The sequence below is a fragment of the Gracilinanus agilis genome, chromosome 1 (assembly GCF_016433145.1).
Source record: "Gracilinanus agilis isolate LMUSP501 chromosome 1, AgileGrace, whole genome shotgun sequence".
Classification (NCBI taxonomy): domain Eukaryota; kingdom Metazoa; phylum Chordata; class Mammalia; order Didelphimorphia; family Didelphidae; genus Gracilinanus; species Gracilinanus agilis.
The window spans coordinates 389261122-389284132 of record NC_058130.1 but is presented as its reverse complement, the minus strand read 5'-3'; positions in this window follow the sequence as shown (position 1 = coordinate 389284132).

Sequence of the window (23011 nt, the reverse complement as noted above, 5' to 3'; positions counted from 1 at the left end):
CTAGTCTTATTTATTAATTCAATAGTTCTTTTACTTTCGATTTTATTAATTTCTCCCTTGGTTTTTAGTATTTCTAATTTAGTTTTCATCTGGGGATTTTTAATTTGCTCACTTTCTAATTTTTTGAATTGCATGCCTAATTCATTGATCTCTGCCCTCCTTAATTTGTTAATATATGCACTCAAGGATATTAATGGGATTTTTAATGACCGTAGATGATCAGAAAACTATTTGAAAGAAGCCAGAGCCAATCAGGCCCATGGCAACTTTGTCTTCTTTCAGGAAAAAGCCTGCCCATGTTGTGAGTGGGAGACAAGAAGCTGGGTCATGGAAATAAATACTGGTTCTACCACAGCAGTTAACTACACCTCCTTTTACTTCAAGCCTATTATCTGAAAGTTTACTGTGACATATTTTGGGTCAAATTATAAGCTCAGTTTCAATCTCTTGAAACAGGAGAAAAGAGTATATGTCTACAAATTCATAATATTTTAAAAATCAGGATCATTGAGTTCGTTCACTAAAAGAATGTGAAATTATATATAAGCTGGAAAACAAAATTTCAGAATAATTTGGTTAAAGTTTAGCTCAAGAATTTCTTAGACAGATGATAGAAGATTTTGTTTTTCTTGTATTTGTTACAAACATTTTTTTCTTCCTTTATCAGTTTGAGGGAGGAAAGTCTCAATGGAGGTAGCTAGTATTAAGGTTACAAAAAAGAAAAAACAAAATGGGGTCATTGAAGCAATTTTATAAATGTATTGAGAGGCCAAAAGAAATCATAGATAAGCAAGATAGCTATGAAAATTACCCATTAAATTTATCATCTACTTAAAATGACAATGTAATACATTATTATAACTAGATTGTTTTGAGACTAGACACAATATAATGGAAAGAAAAAAGGGAAAAATGGAGGGAAACTTTGCAAAAATATGTATAAAAAAAGCAAAACAAATTCCTCCATCAGTCATGTTCAAAAATGTAACTCATTCTTCATAACTAATACATCACTTCTCATAAGCTGGATACTGTTTTTAATTAATTTTTTACAATTAACACAAATCTGCTTTATCTTCCTCTTCTCTCTCACTCCACCCCCATTGAAAAAAAATCATTGTAATAAAAATGTATAAGCAACAAATTCATGCATTGACTGTGTGCAAAATAAAAGTCTCAAGTTGTACTCAGTTCATCACCTCTTTGTCAGATTTAGAAATATAAATGTTTATTTGTTGTGTTTGTTTGATATGTTAAAGGATGGACTGCATGTTGAATTATAAAACTGTCAAATGATCGGTTCTTTAGTAGCCTAACCAAAAATCTTTATTTTCCCTTGAGAAACAGAAAAAGTACAAAAAAGAAAGAGCAGGGATGGTCTTTATGACATAGGACAAAATAAGTACTGTCAGAACAGAAGGAGGAATCTTCCTAGAAGTGTCATTTCATGTGGTTTTCAATCAATTTAAGGAGGAGGAACTGAGAGGCTTAGTAGATAGAGAGCCAGGCTTGGAGATGGGAGATCCTGGGTTCAAATATGACTTCAGACGTTTCCTAGCTGTGTGATCCTGGGCAAGTCACTTCACCCAGCTGCCTAGCCCCTACCTCTCTTCTGCCTTGGAAATGACTTTTAGTATCAATCAATCAAGAAGGTAAGGGTTAAAAAATTAAGACATTTTCATTGGCATGAGGTAGAGAGGAGAAGATGGCCAGGAATACATGAATCAGAGTCCCACAGGATACAAAAAACTTCTTTCTTGATGTTGGTTTGGAACAGGTTAAATTTTAATTGGAGAGGTTGCCAATATTAGAGAGATCAGTCAATAAAGCCCAAATTATTCAGTAGTAGAATTTTGGTATAAAATCATTAATTCCTATAACCTAGAGAGATAAGTTTTAAAAATCTCTGTCTACATCCCTACTTCCCCCTTATCATTTTAACTTCAAAGTTAAAATATTTATCTTTGCATTAGTTGATACCAAATCCTCATTTCCATGGGATGAATATTCCAACTTTTAAGATAATAAGGAAAAGAATGTTCATCTTCTGCACCAATGCTTCAGTTACTACAGCAACAACTCCTTAGCAAAGGGGGGGGGAGCAGAGCCCAGGAGAGAAGTGAGAAGACTTCAGTCAAAATAAACCTTGTATTGCTTTGTTTGTCATTGTGCTTACATAACAAAGTCAATCATTTGGAATTTTACCCTGGAGCTTCCTATAAGTGAACATTACCATCTGTAGTTCTGTAGAAGATTTGGAATTCTTTCATGATGGTAATCATTGAACTGACACCTGCTTTGTTTCCTTTTTATATGTTATGAGGAGCAAGACAGAAAAAGACCAAGAAGAAAATACTGTGGTGAAATTAGATTTTGAATCAAATACAGGAGGAAAAAAACCTCCTCACTATTTAAGACAAAAAAAAAGATTCTGATGAAATTTTAATCATCTAGCACTTTAGAAGTAGTAGGGAACAAGTAAACCAATCACAAACATCACTCATCTACCAGTGCTGTACCTTGGTGGTGTACCCACTCAGTCTTATGGAGTAACATCAGATTACTTTTTCCCGCACAGTAAAGTCTTACTGGAGTTTTAACTTCATTTTCCCAAGTCTAGAATTTGAAACTATCTAAAAAGAAGGATGGAATGTGCTTGGGGAGTAATCCTAAATCCCATTCTTCCAAAACTCTGAAGACCTTCATTGAAATAGTTATGATGGCATGTATTATGGGTAGCGTTTCAGTCCATTGAGAAGTGAAAGATCAGGGGCAGCTAGGTAGCTCTGTGGATTGAGAGCCAGGTTTAGAGATGGGAGGTCCTACGTTCAAATCTGACCTCGGACCGTAGTCAAAACACTTAATACCCATTGTCTAGCTCTTACTCTTTGAATCAATACATAATACTGATTCTAAGAGAGATGGTAAGAGTTTTTTAAAAAAATGAAGGTTCTCACAAAATAGTTCCCTCCTAATCCCCATTTCTACACAGCCTCCCACCAAAAAAAGATGCGAGAAACTCATTTTTATCACCTTTGCAATATGTGGTAGAATTTTTGTTTTTCAGGTCAAAAATTGAGTCTAGAAATTAATATTGAATTTGTTCATTTGTTTTATGTGAGTTTGTATTAGGGAATTATTAGTGTCAGAATTCTGAGAGCAGTCTGGGAAAATGTGGAATTTTTTTAATAACAAATTTCCATATAAATCTTCCAAAGTTATATGATCCAAATTGTCTCCCTCCTTTCATCCCTCCTTGCTCTCAGAGCTAACAAGCAATTAAATCTGGGTTATACATGTATTATCACAAAAAACATATTGGAATGTTTTTCTGACAGGGAAACACTCTATTGGTGTCTATTTTTTTTATTTAAATATTTTTTTTAGAAAAAATTTCCATGGTTACATGTTTTTACTTTCCCCTTCCTCCTTAAACTACCCCCCCATATCCAATGCATATTTCCACTGGTTTTAACATGTGTCATCAATTAAGATCTATTTCCATATTATTGATAGTAGCATTACTGTGGTCGTTTCGAGTCTACATCCCCAATCATGTCCACCTCAATCCATGTGTTCAAGCAGTTGTTTTTCTTCTGTGTTTCCACTCCTGCAGTTCTTCCTCTGAATGTGGGTAGAGTTATTTTCCATAAGTCTCTCAGAATTGTCCTGGATCATTGCATTGCTGCTAGTACAGAAGTCCCTTACATTCTATTTTACCACAGTGTATCAGTCTCTGTGTACAATGTTCTTCTGGCTCTGTTCCTTTCACTCTGCATCAATTCCTGGAGGTCTTTCCAGTCCACATGGAATTCCTCCAGTTTATTATTCCTTTGAGCACAGTAGTATTCGATCACCAGCATATACCACAATTTGTTCAGCCATTCCCCAATTGAAAGGCATCCCCTTGTTTTCCAATTTTTTTTTTTTTGCCACCACAAAAAGTGCGGCTATTTTTGTACAAGTCTTTTTATCTATGATCTCTTTGGGGTATAAACCCAGCAATAGTATGGCTGGAACAAAGGGCATCTTTTAGCTTTCTTTGGGCATAGTTCCAAATTGCCATCTGGAATGATTGGATCAGTTCACAACTCCACCAGCAATGCATAAATGTCCCAATTTTGCCACAACCCCTCCAGCATTCATTACTCTCCCCTTTTCTCATTTTAGCCAATTTGCCAGGTGTGAGGTGGTACTTCAGAGTTGTTTTGATTTGCATTTCTCTAATTATTAGAGATTTAGATCACTTTCTCATGTGCTTATGGATAGTTTTGATGTCTTTATCTGAGAATTGCCTATTCATGTCCCTTGCCCATTTATCAATTGGGGAATGGCTTGATTTTTTATATAATTGATTTAGCTCCTTGTATATTTCAGTAATTAGACCTCTGTCAGAATTTTTGTTATAAAGATTTTTTCCAGTTTGTTGTTTCCCACCTGATTTTGGTTGAATTGTTTTTGTTTGTACAAAACCTTTTTAATTTAATATAATCAAAATTATTTATTTTACATTTTATAGTTTTTTTCTAACTCTTGCTTGATTTTAAATTTTTTCCTTTCCCAAAGATCTGATAAGTATGCTATTCTGTGTTGACTTAATTTACTTATAGTTTCCTTCTTTATATTCAGGTCATTCACCCATTCTGAATTGATCTTGGTGTAAGGTTTGAGATGTTGATCTAAACCCAATCTCTCCCATATTGTTTTCCAATTTTCCCCAATAGATTTTGTCAAATAGTGGATATTTGTCCCCAAAATTGGGCTCTTTGGATTTATCATAGATTGTCTTGCTGACATCACTTACCCCAAGTCTATTCCACTGATCCTCCCTTCTGTCTCTTAGCCAGTACCATATTGTTTTGATGACCGCTGCTTTATAGTATAGTTTAATATCTGGCACTACTAGGCCACCTTCCTTCACCTTTTTTTTTCATTATTTTCCTTGACATTCTTAATCTTTTGTTCTTCCAAATGTACTTTGTTATAGTTTTTTCTAATTTTGTAAAAAGGTTTTTTGGTAGTTTGATAGGTATGGCACTAAATAGGTAAATTAATTTGGGTAGGATGGTCATTTTTATTATGTTAACTCGTCCTATCCATGAGCACTCAATGTTTTTCCAATTGTTTAGATCTAGTTTTATTTGTTTGGAAAGTGTTTTGTAGTTGTTTTCGTATAATTCCTGTGTTTGTTTTGGTAGATAGATTCCTAGGTATTTTATATTGCCTACGATGATTTTAAATGGTGTTTCTCTTTCTACCTCTTGCTGCTGTGCTATGTTGGAAATATATAGAAATGCTGATGATTTATGCATATTTATTTTGTATCCTGCAACTTCGCTAAAGTTGGTTATTTCCACTAGCTTTTTAGTTGATTTTCTGGGATTTTTAAGTAGACCATCATATCATCTGCAAAGAGTGATAGCTTAGTCTCCTCATTGCCTATTTTAATATCTTCAATTTCTTTTTCTTCTCTAATTGCTACTGCTAGTGTTTCTAGTACAATGTTAAATAATAGAGGTGATAATGGGCATCCTTGTTTCAGCCTCAGGTTTGCCCATCACTGCCTTAAGCAATTTCCTAATCACTATGCCCCCACATCCAGATGTAGTGATTAGGGAATTGCTTAAGGCAGTGATGGGCAAACTAAGGCCTGGATCTGGCCTTCAGGGAATAGTTTGCCCATCACTGGCCTAGACAATCTCCAAGATTCTTTCTGGTTCTGACCTTCTGTAATATGAGTAGAAAATTGAACAAGCCATCAAAGAACTCCCTAAGAAAAAATCCCCAGGACCAGATAGATTCACAAGTGAATTTATGGTATAGTGGCTACAGCACAGGGTCTGGAGTCAGGAAGGCTCATCTTCTTGAGTTCAAATCTGGCATCAGACAATTAGTAGCTCTGTGACCCTGGACAAGTCACTTAACTCTGCCTCAGTTTCCTCATCAAATGAGATGGAAAAGGAAATGACCATCAGTTCAGTATCTGTGCCAAGAAAATCCCAAATGGGGTCATGAAGAGTCAGCCATGACTGAACAATAACACGGAAGCTCCTTCTCCACAGGGTCACTGAGAACAGCCAGTTCTAACTCCAGTAGCTGTCAAGACAGCAGGGTTGACATGTGCCTCTTGATTTCTATCTATCCTAGTTAGGTTTCTATATTTTCCAGGTAGCTTGAAGTCAGTGAATACCTCATATGATGGCATCTATAGCATAAAGTTTTATGGATCAGTGTATGTCTGGGCAATGGTGGACAACAGTTTAGTCAGTGATAATAGTCCAATTCATAGGTTTAGAGATTTAGAGATAGAAGGTACCTTAGAGGTCATCTAGCAGCTCCCTCATTTTACAGATTAAGAAATTGAGGCTCAAACAGGTTCCATGACTTGCCCAAGGTAATATATGTCATTCAGGATTCTAACTCAGGGCCTCTGACTTCAGCTCACCATGCTGCTTCCTCTGTACCATACTGGTTGATTTCTCCAGGATATTTTGAGGTCAACCTTTGTAATATGAAGATTTGTCAAATTACAGTCCATGAAAGATAAGAAGTTTACCAAACCTTGATAACATCTTACCATAAAGAGTGTTGCTGTGAATATTTTTGCATCTATAATATCTTTTTTTCTGTCTTTTATCTTAATGGGCTATATATCCAGGAGTAGGATCTCTAGGTCAATTATATTCTGGGTCAATCATACTAAGTATGCCACTGAAACAAAGTAAAATCAACTAGTGTGTAAACAGTATATAGTCCTATAATTCCCATTTCTTCTCCAAAATGAGGGCAACATCTCCTGATCTCTTTTCAGGGACCAAGATGGGTCATCCATTACAATTGCTTAGTGTTGGGCTATTTTTTTTTTATTTTTGTCTCCATTACTGGAGTAATTGGATAGTTTGTGGTCCTGTTTCTGCTTGTTTCACTCTGTCTTCATTCATATAAATCTTCCCATGTTTCTCTGAATTCTTTGTATTTGTCTTCTCTTACAATATAGTTTGTGCATGTATGTATATCACAATTTATTTAGCTAGTCTCTGAACTGAAGGGAGTGCATTTTATTTTTAACATCTTACTACAACAAAGAGTGCTGCTATGAATATTTTTGCATCTATGATGTCTTTTTTCTGTCTTTTGTCTCACTGTGGTATATATCCAATAATAGGTCAGTTTAGCGACCTTTCATGAAAAGTTCCACATTTTTTGAGAACCGTAAAACCAACTCACATCTCCACCAACAGTGAATTAATGTGATCATTACTTAAAATTGAATTCACTAGGCTATTCTGTTGCCTAAGTAACAGTGTTGTTGGCAATCAAAATTACTTGCTATGTTTTCTGAAATGAAAGAATGGAATGGAACCTAAGACCTGACAGATCAGAGATGCGGAGGTTTTTTATCTTTCCTCACCCTTCTTGCCATGCTATTAAATAGCTAGTTTCATGTGGCCATAGTGTAGAGTACTTTTCAACTGCCCTTCTAATTAACAGAGATAGAATCAGGACATTTAACAAGAAAATTCTTCTTAATCTCCATTTGAGAAAATAGTAGGGAAAACCTATATGTTGCTTATGGCAGACAGAGCTGAAAAAATTAAGGGCATGAGGTTGAGGTGGGAAGAGTGCCATTTTTATATAAGAATTGAAAGAATTGAGAGAGAAAAGTTATTAGACTCCAAGCAAACAGAGGTGATGATGGCCTTAAAGAATACCGATGGAACGCTTTGGTTTTATAAAGTACTAAACTCCCAAACAGTTCAGAGTTCTCACATTTTTGCATCTGCATGAATGTTAAGCATGGTTTTAAGAAGCTGTGTTCCAAAAGAGACCTCTGGGCTATGCATTTCATAACATCTCTAGAAATGCCTATAAACCAAAGTTTGCCCCTCAGCTGAAAGATTTAATTTGTGGCTCCTCTGGGTCTCATCCCAGCCCATCACCAGGGTTGTGAGACATTAGAAACCACTTAGACCATTTTCATCTTTTCAAAAGTTTGGAATCCATCTGCCTAGGTTAGACAGAAGAGGCATGCATTATTCCTCTCACTACCCCTTGTCTTGTGTGCCCTCTTTCCCTCCTGCTGACACAGCTATCTAGAAATGCCTCTGACCCAGTAGAAAAGGAGGTGCGAGTTGCTGCTAGTACCACCTGTGGCAGTGATGGAATAGAGCAGGGAAGGAAGAATAATGCTTCAACTTCTAAATATCTTGCCATTCTGGAGTGCCCACATAGGCATGCATAGAATAGGAGCCCAGTGTGTTTGGCCTGAAGTAAGGCTAACGAAAATTCTTTCCCCATGTATCCTGACACTATGGTGCCCAACATTCTCATGGTTGTGCCATTAGTAGTATAGGATAGTAAATGTGGGCCTCATATTTTTTTTTCAAGTCAATACATATTTACTAATTACTTGCTCTTTATTAAACATTATGCCAAGTATTGGGGATTTTATTCATTTTTATTTGGATTTTTTATTTTAATAACATTATCAATTTCCCAGTAATAAATGACTGACACTGGAACTTTAACAATTCTAGTAAGCAGGTTCATGCTGGCTCCAGCACACTCCAGGGTTCAGGGCATTCATTTTTAGATGTCAGGTGGGGTATTGGGACTATACCAACATCTGGAACCAAATCATCATCTTCCTCATCATCAATCCATCTTCCTCCCAAAATGATACATTTTATTTTATTTTTTTATTCAAGTATTTTTCCATGGTTATGATTCATGTTCTTTCCCTCCTCCCTCTCAGATCTGACAAACAATTCAATCTGGGTTATACATGTATTATCAAGCAAAACATATTTCCATATTATTTGTTTTTATAAGTGAATAATCTTATAGAACCAAAACTCCAAATCATATACCCAAATAAACAAGTGATAAATCATTTGTTTTTATCTGCATTTATACTCCCACCATTCTTTCTCTGGAGGTAGATAGCATTCTTTTTCATAAGTTGCCCCAAATTGTCCTGGATCATTGTATTGTGGGCCTCATTTTTAATGGCACAAAGTCATATCCATAAATAACATTTTTCATGAATTCCTTCCCTTTTCTTAGCTTCAAAGCCCAATGAGCCTTTAGTCTTAGAGTTAGGAAGACTAAATTTCAAATCTGGCCTCAGAAACTTACTAGTTATATGACTCTGAGCAAGTCACTTAAGTTCAGTCTGCCTCAGTTTCCTCAACTGTATAAAAGGATAATAATAACACCTACCTCACAGGGTTGCAGAGTGAAGATCAAATGAAATATTTTAAAGCATTTAGCATAAATCCTAGCACTTAGCAAATGCTTAATAAATGCTTATTCTCCCCTTCTCCTCTTATCTTACATGGGCACCAAGGCTGGCAGGAAGCACAACTGAACCCTCATGGAACTCCATTTCATCATAACCACTGAATTCCCATTCTGAAGCTGAGCGGGATGATTACTGATTTGTGGGTTAGCTTAGCACAGTGCTTGGCACCTAGCTAGTGTTTAGTAAAAGCTAGCTCCCTTCTTCCTATGAAAATAGCATCCAGACTGAGTATCAAGACTCAAATTCTAGCCTGGAAACTACCACCAACTGCCTGTGATTTTGTGTAGGTCATTCTACCTCTCTAGGCTTCAGGCTACACATCTACAGAATGAGTGGGTTAAACTAGTCATTACTAGTTTAAGGTCTTCATCAACCCTAACCTTCTGTGGTTCCATGATTGGGATGGGGGAGGGAGGGAGGCATAATCCATATTTTGTCAAGGGATTGAAAGAATGGAAAGGTTAGGGGCACCGACCAACATCACCCTGCTTCACTTGGCTACTCAACAAATAATTGCTGAGTATTAGTCAGCTCAGAAAGGAACTGAAAAAAATGTTGTGGAGCAGGAACAGTAACAAACTACAGACTTGTACCTGTGACTCAGAAATGACAGAAAGGCAGTTCTCTTCAAGTTGACTATTGTGTTTTGAACTAATCTGGACTCAGTAACTAATTAGAGGTAGAAATGGTGGAAATAAAATGAGAAAGGGAAAGTGGGAGAGAGAACAGAGGAGCTGTGGGGCAGGGTGGAGGGAAGAGATAGGGGTCATGCTGCCCTGCAAAGCTCACCCAGGGAACTTTCTGAAAATAGAAACTCCTCTCCTACTAGCCACCTAGTGTTCTCTAGCCTGACCCCAACCATGACCTTGTTGATCATCACCATTCCTCCCTGTCATCACTTTTCTTTAATGCTCCTTAACTCTTACCTGAAATAATCAGAAGCTCAGATGATAATCTATTGGGTTTCTTCATATATAGATTTATTTTCCTACTATGACTTTGACAATCATCAACAAATATGAATGTTTTCCACATGCAAAAAGGGACCCAAAAAGAATATTATAAAATTATTAATTATAAATTAAATATAAATTGTATGAATTTACATACAATTATAATTTTTACAAAATTATAAATCTAGCATGGGCAGCTTTTTTAAAGTATATATCGAATTTAACATGGTAGTACCAACATACCTTTCTTGTCATCATATTTTTAGATGTTTCATTGGTGATTTTTTTTGTCTTGCATTATTATCACTGTCTCCCATTCCAATAATACTCCCCAAATAAAAACCTCCTCTTATAATTATTATAATGAGGCAAAGCAAATTTATATTATGTTTATTAAGTTTGAAAATGCATATGTATGTCATTCTGTACCTCTCAAACATCACCTCTGGGAATGTGGGAAGAATGTGTCATCAGTTCCCAAGAAGTCATGACTAGTCCTTGCATTGATCAGAATTGCTATGTCATGTTGCTATAGATGTTTTCCTTCATTGCATAAATTGTTCTCTTGGTTCTGCTTACTTCACTCTGCATCATTTCACACAAGTGTTTCTAAGTTTTCCAGAATTCATACCTTTCATCATTTCTTATAGCACAATAATTAAATTAAATTTATATACCATAATTTATTCAGCCATTTCCCATTTTATGGGCATTCCCTTTCTTCCTAGAATTTCCTTTTCTATATTAAAAAAAGGGCTGCTATAAATGCTTTTGCATATGTGGATCCTTTTCCTTATTCTTTGATCTCTGATTAGGATATATGTATTACTGGACTAAAGGGTCACAATATAATTTGCAATCATCAACTTTGGAAGTATAATTCTAAATTACTTTCTAGAATGGTCAGGGCACTTTTTACAGGTGTACCAAGAATGAATGTGCTTGTCCTCCCAAACTCCCTGTAACAATTACCATTTTCGTTATTGGCCATTTTTGACAATCTAATTGCTATGAGGAAACTTAAGAGGTACTGTAACTTGAATTTCTTCTATGATTTGGAGTATTTTTCATATGACTATTGGTTGCTTTTCTTCTTTTGAGAGTTTCATGTTCATAGCCTTTGACCATTAATCTACTATGAAAATGACTCTTTACATAATTGCATCAGTTCTCTATCTAGTTTTGATATCGTTACTTGATCAGCAAAATTTGCTGCAAATATTTTTTTTAAATTTTTAATTGACAAAAATTTTTACATCTCCATTCTACATCCTTTAATTAAAGAAGAAAAAGATCACTTGTAAAAATATGCATAGTCAAGCAAAATAAATTCTCATGTTGACCATGTTCAAAAATATATGCCCCATTATCCTGAATCTCTAGCAGGAGGTGGATACCCTGCTTCCTCATTGGTCCTCTGGAATCATGGTTGAGTATGTAAAGATCTTCTTTCCCTAATTAACTATTTCCCTTCTAATTCTGACTACATGATGTTGATTATGCAAAAACTTTTAAAGCTTTACTTAATTGAAATCATCTTTTGTATTTCAACCTGAACTGTTTCTATAATAAACCCAACAAATAATGAAGGTATCTATCCTCCTCTGCACAGATTAGGTAACATTCTCTTCTTTAGGCTTCCCTTTAGGGTTTAAAGAATGTATAGACAACAACAAAGCCAGTACTTATGATGAATATGACCTAAATTATACATATTTTGTGCATTAGATATAAGAATTCGATGATGTGTGTTAGACAGCAGTTCAGGGAGACAGTGAGAGTAGAGGAGGTAATAATATTTTTAAAAATTTCCCTGAACCCATAGATGCTGCCTAGCATCACCAGGACAGTGGAAATTGTGTCTCCTCCCCTCCATTCTCAAAGTTCAGGATTTCCAATTGTGACTTCTTTTTGCCTTATGGGTTGGTTTTGTTGATGAAGGATAAGTGAGGAAGAGAGCAAAGGTGAGCCAGGAAGGTTCCCCCCATACTGGAGAAGGTAGGGTATTGGACTAACTGACCTCTGAATTCCCTCTTGACTCTAAGAACCTAAGAATCTTTTTAAAAAACAGATTAAAGAGACTTTAAATGATTCCCACCTCAGAGAAGGGTTCCACATTCACTGGAAATGTCTCAACTGGTTTCCTTTCCTTTTTCTAGGAAAATGTATCAAAAGAGAAAGAACATTAGCCCAAATTTCCCTTGAGAACTTTAAGAACTTTGATCTGTTCAAGTCACACACATAACTCTTCTAAAAATTCCAAGAAGGCAGAAATATAACAAATATTCATTGTAGCTAAAATATTTGTTTTAAGACAAATTTATTATGTGGTAGAATGAAAACTTTTCTGCATTGTGTGTGTATACAAGGGATATTGAAACCCTTGTTATAAACACATGAAAACGTCTAAAGTACATTTATGCCCACACAATTTGGATCATAATTTTACTGTTTTTGATAACTGAGTATTAAAGTTATAGGTCACATCAACACATAGGATTTGTCTGACAATATATGCCTTGTTGAACCCTTCTCTGACAAGAGGAGGAGGCAGGTGTAAACTATATTTCACTAATGTCATTATTAGTCACTGCAATGATGAGAGTTTTGATATCTTTCAATAATTCTTTTCCTTAACTTTTTTGGATAATTTTGTAAGATGTTATTCTGGTTCAACTTCCAGAAGGGACTTTCTCTCCTCTAATACTGCCACCACTCTGGTGTAGGCCTTTATCGCTTCTCGCCTGATATATTTGAATAGCCTGATGCTTGGACTCTCTGTCTCAAGTCTTTCTCCATCCTATTCCATTCTCCATTCTCCACTCAGCTACCAAAGCCTCAGCTCAACCCCTACTCCATAATGTCCTCCAAGATCAAGTATAAAATCTTCTGTTTGGCATTCAAAGTCCCTAATAACTTGACCTCTATCTCCATTTCCATTCATCTCACACTTTACTTCCTTCAGTGTGATAACACAGGCCTCTTTGTTGTTCTTCAAACAAGCCAGTCCATCTGCTGACTCCAAGTCTTTTCCATGGGAGTGTCCCAGATCTGGAAAGCTCTCCCTTCTTTTCATTGCCTCTCAGCTTCCCTGGCTTCCTCTGAGCCTCAGCTAAAATCCTAACAGGAAGCCTTTCCAAGACCCTTTAAGTCTATTGCCTTCCCTCTGAAGGTACCTACAAGTTATCCCTGTATATCTCATTAGTACATAGTTGCTCATGGGTTGTCTCCCCATTTAGACTGGAAACTCCTTGGAGCAGGGACTGTTTTCTCCTTTGTATCCGCAATGCTAAGCACAGTCAGTAAGCATTTAATTAATGCCTGTTGACTTATTTGAGAGCATCAGTCTTCTTCCACATCCTCCTACATGCTGGATCCAACCCCAGGTCCAGAATCCTTCCAAAGTTTTGTGCCTTTTCATCTAAAGAGCAGCCCTACAAGAAGCACTAGTCAAAAGCACAACGAATGAAGGAAAGAAACAAGACAAATTCAAATTATATTTTTCCTAGAACTCTTGGGCTTAAATAAATCCTAGATCTATGTCTGGGAAACTTCTGGGGCCAGAAAGCAGCAGGTTGGCAGCTAATTAGTAGCTATTTTTTTTTTGGTCTTGTTATATATCATATGCTAATTATTTTTCTGGGCCAGACAGTCCCTTAGTAACTTAAGCTTAATACTGGAATGAAATGGGCCACCCTTAGATCATTCAACAGGTAACAAAGGGATTTACTTGGAAACAACAGTTGAGGGATATTCACCAAGGATTTGAACCTGGGACACCACGAGTTCATTCAGCCAAGCAAAATTTCTCCATCTCTATTTGCCCATCGGGATTCCATAGCCAAGCTTCATAGCCTGCCTGGAGTCCCTCGGGCTGTCTTATATTCAAGTGTCCAGGAAGTGACGACAAAGCCTTGGTCTTTAATCCCCTGGATTGTCTGAATTGTCTAAAATAGTTGCAATGCCTTTTAAGGGGCAATTAGCTTAAATTACATGGGGGGCGGGGACGAAGCCAGAGAGCTAGGATATTTCTCTCACTGCAATTATAATGTAATGCTTATTTACCAATTTTATGCTAACAGCAAAAAAGACTATAAATAGTACACGCTTGTGTCAAACTGACGCCATTATGTCAAATGTCATGTGACTAATGTTCACTGAAATATAGGGAGTCTAAAATAGAGCTGGGGTTCACCGGAGGAGAGCGAGTTTCTAACTGGCTAAGTACACACGTCCACCCGGGTCTGGCAATGAGTCAGTGCCACCCCGAGAGGCAGAAAAGCTGAGGAACAGAAAACCACCCATTCTCTGAGAACCGCAGAGAACACAGCCCTTCCGGCTAGCTGGGCGCCACCCCGGGGTGAATGTGGGCTGGGATTCACCTCTGTTAGCTGATGACTGCTCAGGGCCATCACCAGCAGTTCTGCATGGTTTTCCTTTTCCTTTTTTTATTTTTTTTTTTTAAACCCTCACCTTTCATCTTAGAATCAATACTGTGTATTGGTTCCGAGGCAGAAGCGTGGTAAGAGCTAAGCAATGTGAATTAAGCAACTTGCTCAGGATCACACAGCAGTCAGGAAATGTCTGAGACCCTATTTGAACCCAGGATCTCCCGTCTCCAAGCCTGGCTCAGGATCCACTGAGTCACCTATCTGACGATTCTGTATGTTTTGTTTTGTTTTTTTCAAAGAGTACTAAAGGAGACTCGGTATTCACATGTTTAAGTTCTTTCAATACTCTGGAATATAGTTCTTTAGAATCTTCTGACCTGAATTCATTATGTTTTACTAGGTTCTTTCTTCACATTTCTTTGACTTGGGTTTCAATTCCATGTCAATTTTTCTGCCTTATAATTCCCTTTTTATTTTATTTTCAAAAGTTGTTTAATAATGTGGAATTATCCAATGTGATGGACTTTTATTTTTTAACTTGAAATTTTTTATTTAGTTAATTAATTTAGAATATTTTTCTATGATTCCATGATTCATGTTCTTTCCCTCCCCTCTTCCCACCCCCTCCCATAGCCAACAAGCAATTCCACTGGGTTTTACATGTGTAAAGATCAAGGCCTATTTCCATATTATTAATATTTGCACTAGGATGGTCGTTTAGAGTCTACATCTCCAATCATATCCCCATTGAAGGATGTGATCAAGCAGTTGTTTTTCTTCTGTGTTTCTACTCCCACAGTTCTTTCTCTGGATGTGGATATCGTTTTCTCATAAGTCCCTCATAGTTGCCCTGGGTCATTGCATTGTTGCTAGTAGAGAAATCCATTACATTGGATTGTGCCACAGTGTATCTGTCTCTGTGTACAATGTTCTCCTGGTTCTGCTCCTTTCACTCTGCATCAATTCCTGGAGGTCATTCCATTTTGAATAGGATTCCTCCAGTTCATTATTCCTTTTAGCACAATAGTATTCCATCACCAACAGATATCACAGTTTGTTCAGGCATTCCCCAATCAAAGGGCATCCCCTCGTTTTCCAATTTTTTGCCACCACAAAGAGGGCAGCTATAAATATTTTTGTACAAGTTGTTTTTTTCCTTATTATCTCTTTGGGGCATAGACCCAACAGTAGTATGGCTGGATCAAAGGGCAGGCAGTCACTTAAAGCCATTTGGGCATAATTCCAAATTGGCATCCAGAATGGTTAGATCAATTCACAACTCCACCAGCAATGCATTAGTGTCCCAATTTTGCCACATCCCTTCCAACATTCACCACTTTCCTTTGCTGTCATGTTAACCAATCTGCTAGGTGTGAGGTGGTTGTAATGGACATTACTACCAGTAACAAGGCAATAATCCAGGACGCTCATGAAGGAGCTATGAGAAAGAATGCAAACCACATTGAGAGAAAGAACTATGGGAGTAGAAATGAAAAAGAAAAACATATGACATCACTTATCACTTGTATATATGGGTATGCAATTTGGGGTTTAGGCTTTAAAAGATCGCTCTATAGCAAAAATGAATAATATGGAAGTAGATATCAAGTGATAACATTTGTACAACCCAGTGGAATTCCTTGTCACATCTAGGAGGGTGGAGGAAGAGAGGAAGGAAAAAAATAAATCATGTAAACATGGGGAAATAGTTTTAAAAATAAATAAATAAAAATAAAAAGTTATTTAAGTCAACAAGCATTCATTTTCTATCTCTCCCACCTCCCCCAATGGGAAAAAAACCACAAAGAAGAAAAACTAACTTTGCAGCAAATATGCATAGTCATTTCCAGTTTGAAGATGACCATCCTTTCAGAGATCTCCTTTTAGAGATATAGGTTTACATTTGTACCAAAAAAATCTTCAAATATCCAATAAAATATGTTTCTGAGTCCCCTTGAAAATCTCTGTGACCACTAAGGTCAACTAGTCTACTAGAACAACTAGTTAGACCTACTTTTAGGAAGATTCCGAAAGTTTCCAGGGTCATCTCAAAAAAGAATCTCGCATTAAATCATCTTCCCCACCCCCCACTCCTAGCATATAGGAATCTATCCGCCTTTCCTTCCCCAGAGAGAAAGGAATCTGAGTTCAATTCAGTGAGCATTTATTATTAAGCAATAAGCATTCGTTGTTACTGCATGGCAAAGTATCCATGCTGGGTTGTAGGGATTTGAAAACAGATCTAATTTGCATTGTCCGTTTTAGTTCAGTTCAACAAGCATTTGTCCGATGTCTACTAGATGCCAGGCTGTGATAGGGTGGAGGGGAGAAGAACAGTGAAAAACTCTTTGGGGATCACATAATTAGGTATAAACCAGCCAACCAAATCAAAATTTAAAACAACAACAACTACTACCCCTTCCAATCACTGCTTCAAGTTGTTTTGGGGAAGAGGATTGAGATAAGTTCTGAAGGATCACTGGAGTCCTAAGAGGATGACAGTGGAGGAAGGGGTGGGGATGCACTGAATTTAATGTGAGAACCACAGAACAAGTGGAATTCCAGGAAACGAGTTAATGGAATTGGCAAGCAAGAGTGTTTGCAACGTCTTTGGTTTCTGGGAACATTTTCAAACCCTTAGTCATTACTTAATGCAGACTCCTCCTTACTGGAGTGCGATGAGGAATAGATGGCAAACTGCATTGGGGTTTAGTTTGGGTTGTTGTTGTTTTTTTTTTGTTTTTTTTTTTTTTTTTTCCATCAGACTTTCCCCTTTTCTTTAAGAAAAATGGAAGTTAGTGAAACAGGTGGAAGAAACCGTGATCTCATGCGCCTCCTACTGGCCTAGATGTGCCATTAACCCCTTTCTCTTTCTGCAGCTGTCTGATAACACTATGAAATCTCAGATGCCTGCCTGAATGGGGAAATGAGGTCATCTCAACTCCCATTAGAAAGTCAGGAAGAAAATCAGTGTTTAGCGGGGGGAAATGCCTTCTCTTTGTGTGTTGGCACTTTTCCTTCTGACAATAAACTAAAGGTTTAATAGTAGCATTAGTGAGAGGGGAGGAAAAACATTGAAATGGGAGTGTGCTTTCTAGGATCATAAATTTAGAGCTCCAAGGGACCTGAGAAGCAGTCTCTTCCACTGCCCTCATTTTGCAAAGAGGAGAGTGAACCTAAGGGAGATGAAGCAATTTGACCAAGGTTGAACAACTAGTAAGTGGCAGAGCCAGAACTAGAACCCAGGATACCCAGGGAAATTGAAGTGGATTACCTCAGAAAACGAGGCCAGACACCCAGAAGTTCAAATTAGTGGAACCAATATTTATTTATTAATCTGTTGATTAATAAACATACCTAACTGGCCAGGGCAACCTTCCTAGTGAAGGTTACCCTGAACTGAAATTAAAATGCAGTTTTTATAGGGTTTAAGATACAAAGAAAATGTTCGTAAATGATACCTAACCTTTGGGAAGTAGCAACTATTATCGTCTGTCTGGAGGCTATTTTTGGTCAGTAGCACGGACTTTGGGACATACCCTGTATATCTTATCCTGGACTGTGAAGTAGTAAAGGGAGTCACTTTCTCATGGATTCTGACTGAGTTGACCTTCACAGAAAAAAGCTCATTTCTGATTTTTTACTTTTTCCCAGGGAAAAGCAGGTTTTGTGGACAATGACTTAGTTTATCTTACTTCAAAATAAGATTTTGACTATAAGACCTAATGACTTTTAAGTCAAGGGTCAATTTGATCATCAACTTAGCTGGCTCTTTCTACCCATGCACCTCACTTCGTTCCCACTCTTGAAAGAAGGGACAGAAATGTGGAGCCTACTGGCAGCTAGATCCTAGCAACCAAATTCCTACCTTTGTCAGAGGTATTCCAGAGCCTCACTCTAACTCTAACCATTGGACCCCCAATCTTCTTTCTTGCTATTATACCCCAACATCCTTGGGGGTCTTATCTGCCCTGCTCTTTTCTCTGCCTAAGTATTTCCTGCCCTTTCAATCTGCTGTACACAATTATTTAATATTGTATTAGAAATAGTTAGTGGTAGCAATTAAAGAAGAAAAAGATATTGAAGGGATAGGCAATGAGGAAACTAAACTATCACTCTTTGCAGATGATATGATGATATACCTAGAGAATCCTAGAAAGTTAACTAAAAAGCTAGTGTAAATAATCAACAACTTTCGCAAGGTAGAAGGGTACAAAATAAACCTACATAAATCATCAGCATTTCTATGTATGTCCAACAAAAATCAGCAGCAAGAGTTAGGAAGAGAAACTCCATTTAAAATCATTTTAGACAATACAAAATATTTGGGAATCTACCTATTTGCTGTAAACTGAATATGAACACAAACTCTTCGTCATGTGTCATCTCCTCAATTAGAATGTGAGCACCTTGAAAAGAGACTTCTACCACTGCTGGGTTTGTACCCCAAAGAGATAATAAGGGAAAAGACTTGTACAAAAATATTTATAGCTGCACTCTTTGTGCTGGCAAAAAAATTGGAAAATGAGGGGATGCCCTTCAATTGGGGAATGGCTGAATAAATTGTGGTATCTGTTGGAGATGGAATTCTATTGTGTTCAAAGGAATAATAAACTGGAGGAATTCCATGTGAACTGGAACAACCTCCAAGGAATTGATGCAAAGAGAAAGGAGCAGAACCAGGAGAACATTATACACAGAGACTGATACACTGTGGCACAGTCGAATGTAATGGACGTCTGTACTAGCAGCAATGCAGTGATCCAGGACAACTCTGAGGGACTTATGAGAAAGAATGCTATCCACATCCAGAGAAAGAACTGTGGGAGCAGAAACACAGAAGAAAAACAACTGCTTGATCACATGGTTCGATAGGGATATGATTGGGGTTTTGATGTTAAAAGGTCACTCTACTGTAAATATAAATATCATGGAAACAGGTTTTGAACAATGATCCATGTATAATTCAGTAGAATTGTTTGTTAGCTTTGGGAGGAGGGAGAAGGGGGAGAAGGATCATGATCATATAACCATGGGAAAATATTCTAAATAAAAAAAAGAAAAAAAGAAAAGAAACTGTCTTCATTTTTTATTTGTATCCCCAGAGCCTAGGAGCATGCTTTACACCTGGGTAGTACTTGATAAACACTTTTTGATTCCATTCCATTGACTGAATCCCAACTTCCTTTATTTCCCTTCTGTGTTCATTGTTGTTCAGTTTTAGACATGTCTGACTCTTTGTGAACTCATTTGGAGTTTTCTCAGCAAAGACAATGCAGTGATTTGCCATTTCCTTGTCCAGCTCATTTTACAGATAAGGAAACCCAGGCAAATAGGGTTAAGTAACTTGTCCAGGCTCACCTAGCTAGTAAATGTCTGAGGCCAGATTTGAACTCAAGGAGAGTCTTTCTGAGACCAGGTCTGGCACTCTCTCCACTGCACCACCTAGCTACTCTGTGCTCTTGCCCTACCTAGAAAGTGTTTGGAAGGGTCAGCAAATTTTGGAATGATTAAAGATTGCATATTTACCATCTTTACTACATAAAAGGAGGAAACATTCCTATCAACACTCCTCTACATACACACACAGAACGTTTACTTCTTCTCATATCTCCCTTGTCAAATGATACAAGGAGAGGGGACCTAGGTATATGCAAAACTTTGCTTGGAGACCAAAAATTACAATTTATTTTCTACTGACTGTAGTAAACAGAATAATCTATTTCTTTTTTTTATTTTATAATATTTTTCAAATACATGTAAAAACAACTTTAATCTTAATTTAAAAAAAAATTGAGCTAAATTCTCTCCTTCCCTCCCTTCCACCCTCTTTGAGACAGCAAACAAAATATCTATCATTTCTAAATTTTTTTTAGCATTTAGGATTATCTATCATTTCTGTTTTTTTCCTATAAACAATGAGGACTAAAGGAGGTCACCCATTAAACTAAAAAGAACACAATTTCATGCTAAAAATATTATCTTAGGGATCAATTAGTCCAACCTCCTCATTTTGTAGTCAAGGAAACTGGGACCCAGGAAGGAAAAGTACCCAGAGATACCCAGCCCCCTCAGTAGCAAAACTGAGATTTGAACCTAGAAACCTTCGGTCCTGTGTTCTTGCTATTTTACCAGTGGTTATACTTTGATTTTGTTTCTGAATTCTAAGTTGCAGAGTATCTAGTGTGTTGAGTGTTGGGTGCTCCATAGCTTTTTAAAAATTTTGTTCTTGATGCTAAGCTCTTCCCTATCATTATAGGATTTGCAGGGGAGGCAGGGGACAGGCTGTCAGTCATAATTATTCTCATCTTGTTCTCTCAGGTTCTCAGAGTTATGACTTCCAGCAAAGGACAGGTCCTTCCAAAACCATGCTGTTCCCTGGTTTCCATGCCAACAGGAACTGTGCTGGGTGACTGGGGATCCTTTCAACAGGCCTACCAGGTTTTCTGTAAATTCATCTCCTTCCCTCCTCACTCTGCAGCAAGGTCTAATGAATTATAGTTTATTAGAGCTAGAAGCAGCTTTACGGATCATCCCGTCCAACCCCATCCTTTGACAAAGGAGGACAATGAAGCCTCTAAAATGCAATTTGGAGGAGAGTAATGGGGGGTGGAGGGGAGAGAAAAAACATGAATCATGGAATCATGGAAAAATTTTCTATTAAAAATTTTTTAAAATAAATAAAATGCAATTTGGGTTAAGTCAGCAAAGCCTTAAGTAGGAATTTTCACACCTGGGACAAGAGAGACAGGAAAGTCTTAGGTATCAGCCCCATTCAGCCACAGAAATATTGTGTGAAGAATAACTTATGTATATACGCTTCTAGAGAAAGAACTGATAAATAGAAACAAGCAAGATATAGTTGTGTGTGTGGATGGATAGACAGAAAGATAGATAGATAGATAGATAGATAGATAGATAGATAGATAGATTTGTCCATGATGCCTTCTCTAGTGTAAGAGAGAAAGAAGGGAGGGAGAAGCCTGGGAACTTTAATGTAACAAACAAATAAAATTTTAAATGTTCTTAAATTTTAAAAAAATTTATTTTGAAAAAAAGAGATGGGAAAGGCATTTTCATATGAAAATATGAAAGTGTTATGGAAGAAGACAGAGACCTCAGGATACTGATATGAGAGATTCTGGTAGAGGATCTCTTCCTTGGGAATCATCTGGTAACTTTCAATCCAATCCAATAAATATCTTAAAGCATTTTTCTCCTGAGAAATAATAATGTTTATTAATAGGCCATGTGGTCTGTTAATAAAGAATGGTTCCCTGTGTCTGCCTCAAAACACCCTCCATTAGCCTTGACACTCTTTTTGGTTTTTTTTTTTAAACCCTTACCCTCCATCTTAGAATTAATACTCTGTATTGGTTCCAAAGCAGAGGAGTGATAAGAGTTAGGCAATGGGGGTTAAGTGACCTGCCCAGGGCCACACAGCTAGGAAGTGTCTGAAGTCATATTTGAATCCTCCTATCTCTAGGCCTGCCTCTCAATACACTGAGCCACTTAGCTGTCCCATGACACTCCTATTTATAGGAAGCTGTGTGCCCTATCTGATCAGCCTAACAGTTCATCCCTTGGACCACCCCTGGCAGTCCTAATTGGTGGATATTTTGAAAAAAAAAAAAAGTAGATGCAGAGATTTTGACTCCGCCCCTATTAATTCATCACAGGGGAGGTGGGTCTTTGTCCAAATAAGGAAAATGCTGACCCACCTCACTTTCAAATGGGGTGGAAGTATTTCAAAGTATTTAAGTATTTATTTTATGCTTACTATAGCAAGGCACTGGAATTGCAAAATAAAATAAAATAAATAAAAGTCCTTGACCTTAGAAATGTAAAATCTATTGGAATTAATAAATACAAAACAATTTGAGAAGAAAGCCCTAACTGGGAAAACAGGAAAGGGTTATAATGTAGTAGGAGGTAGAACATGAGATGAGATTAATTAACCCAGGGATTCTAAAAGGCAGAGATGAAGAGGGATGCCTCCAGACATGCAAGACAGTTTAGGTAAAGGCATGGGATTTGGAGATAGAAATTTGGAAACTAGCAAACAGGCCATTTCGACTAGAATATACAGTGTGTTATAGGGAGTAATATGAAATAATCCTGGAAGGTAAGCAGGTGCCAAATTAGGAAGGCTTTTAAATGCCAAGATGAGTGATTTGTACTTTATCCTAGAAGCAGTTGGGACCTGAATATTCTTAGGCAGAGGGGCAACATGATCAGATTTATGTGTTAGGAGTCTGGAGTTGGGAATACAATTAGGAGGCGATTATTCCCCAATTAATCAAAGGATATGAAAAGACAATTTCCAAAAGGAAAAAATCTAAGCTTTCCAGAGCCCTAAGAAA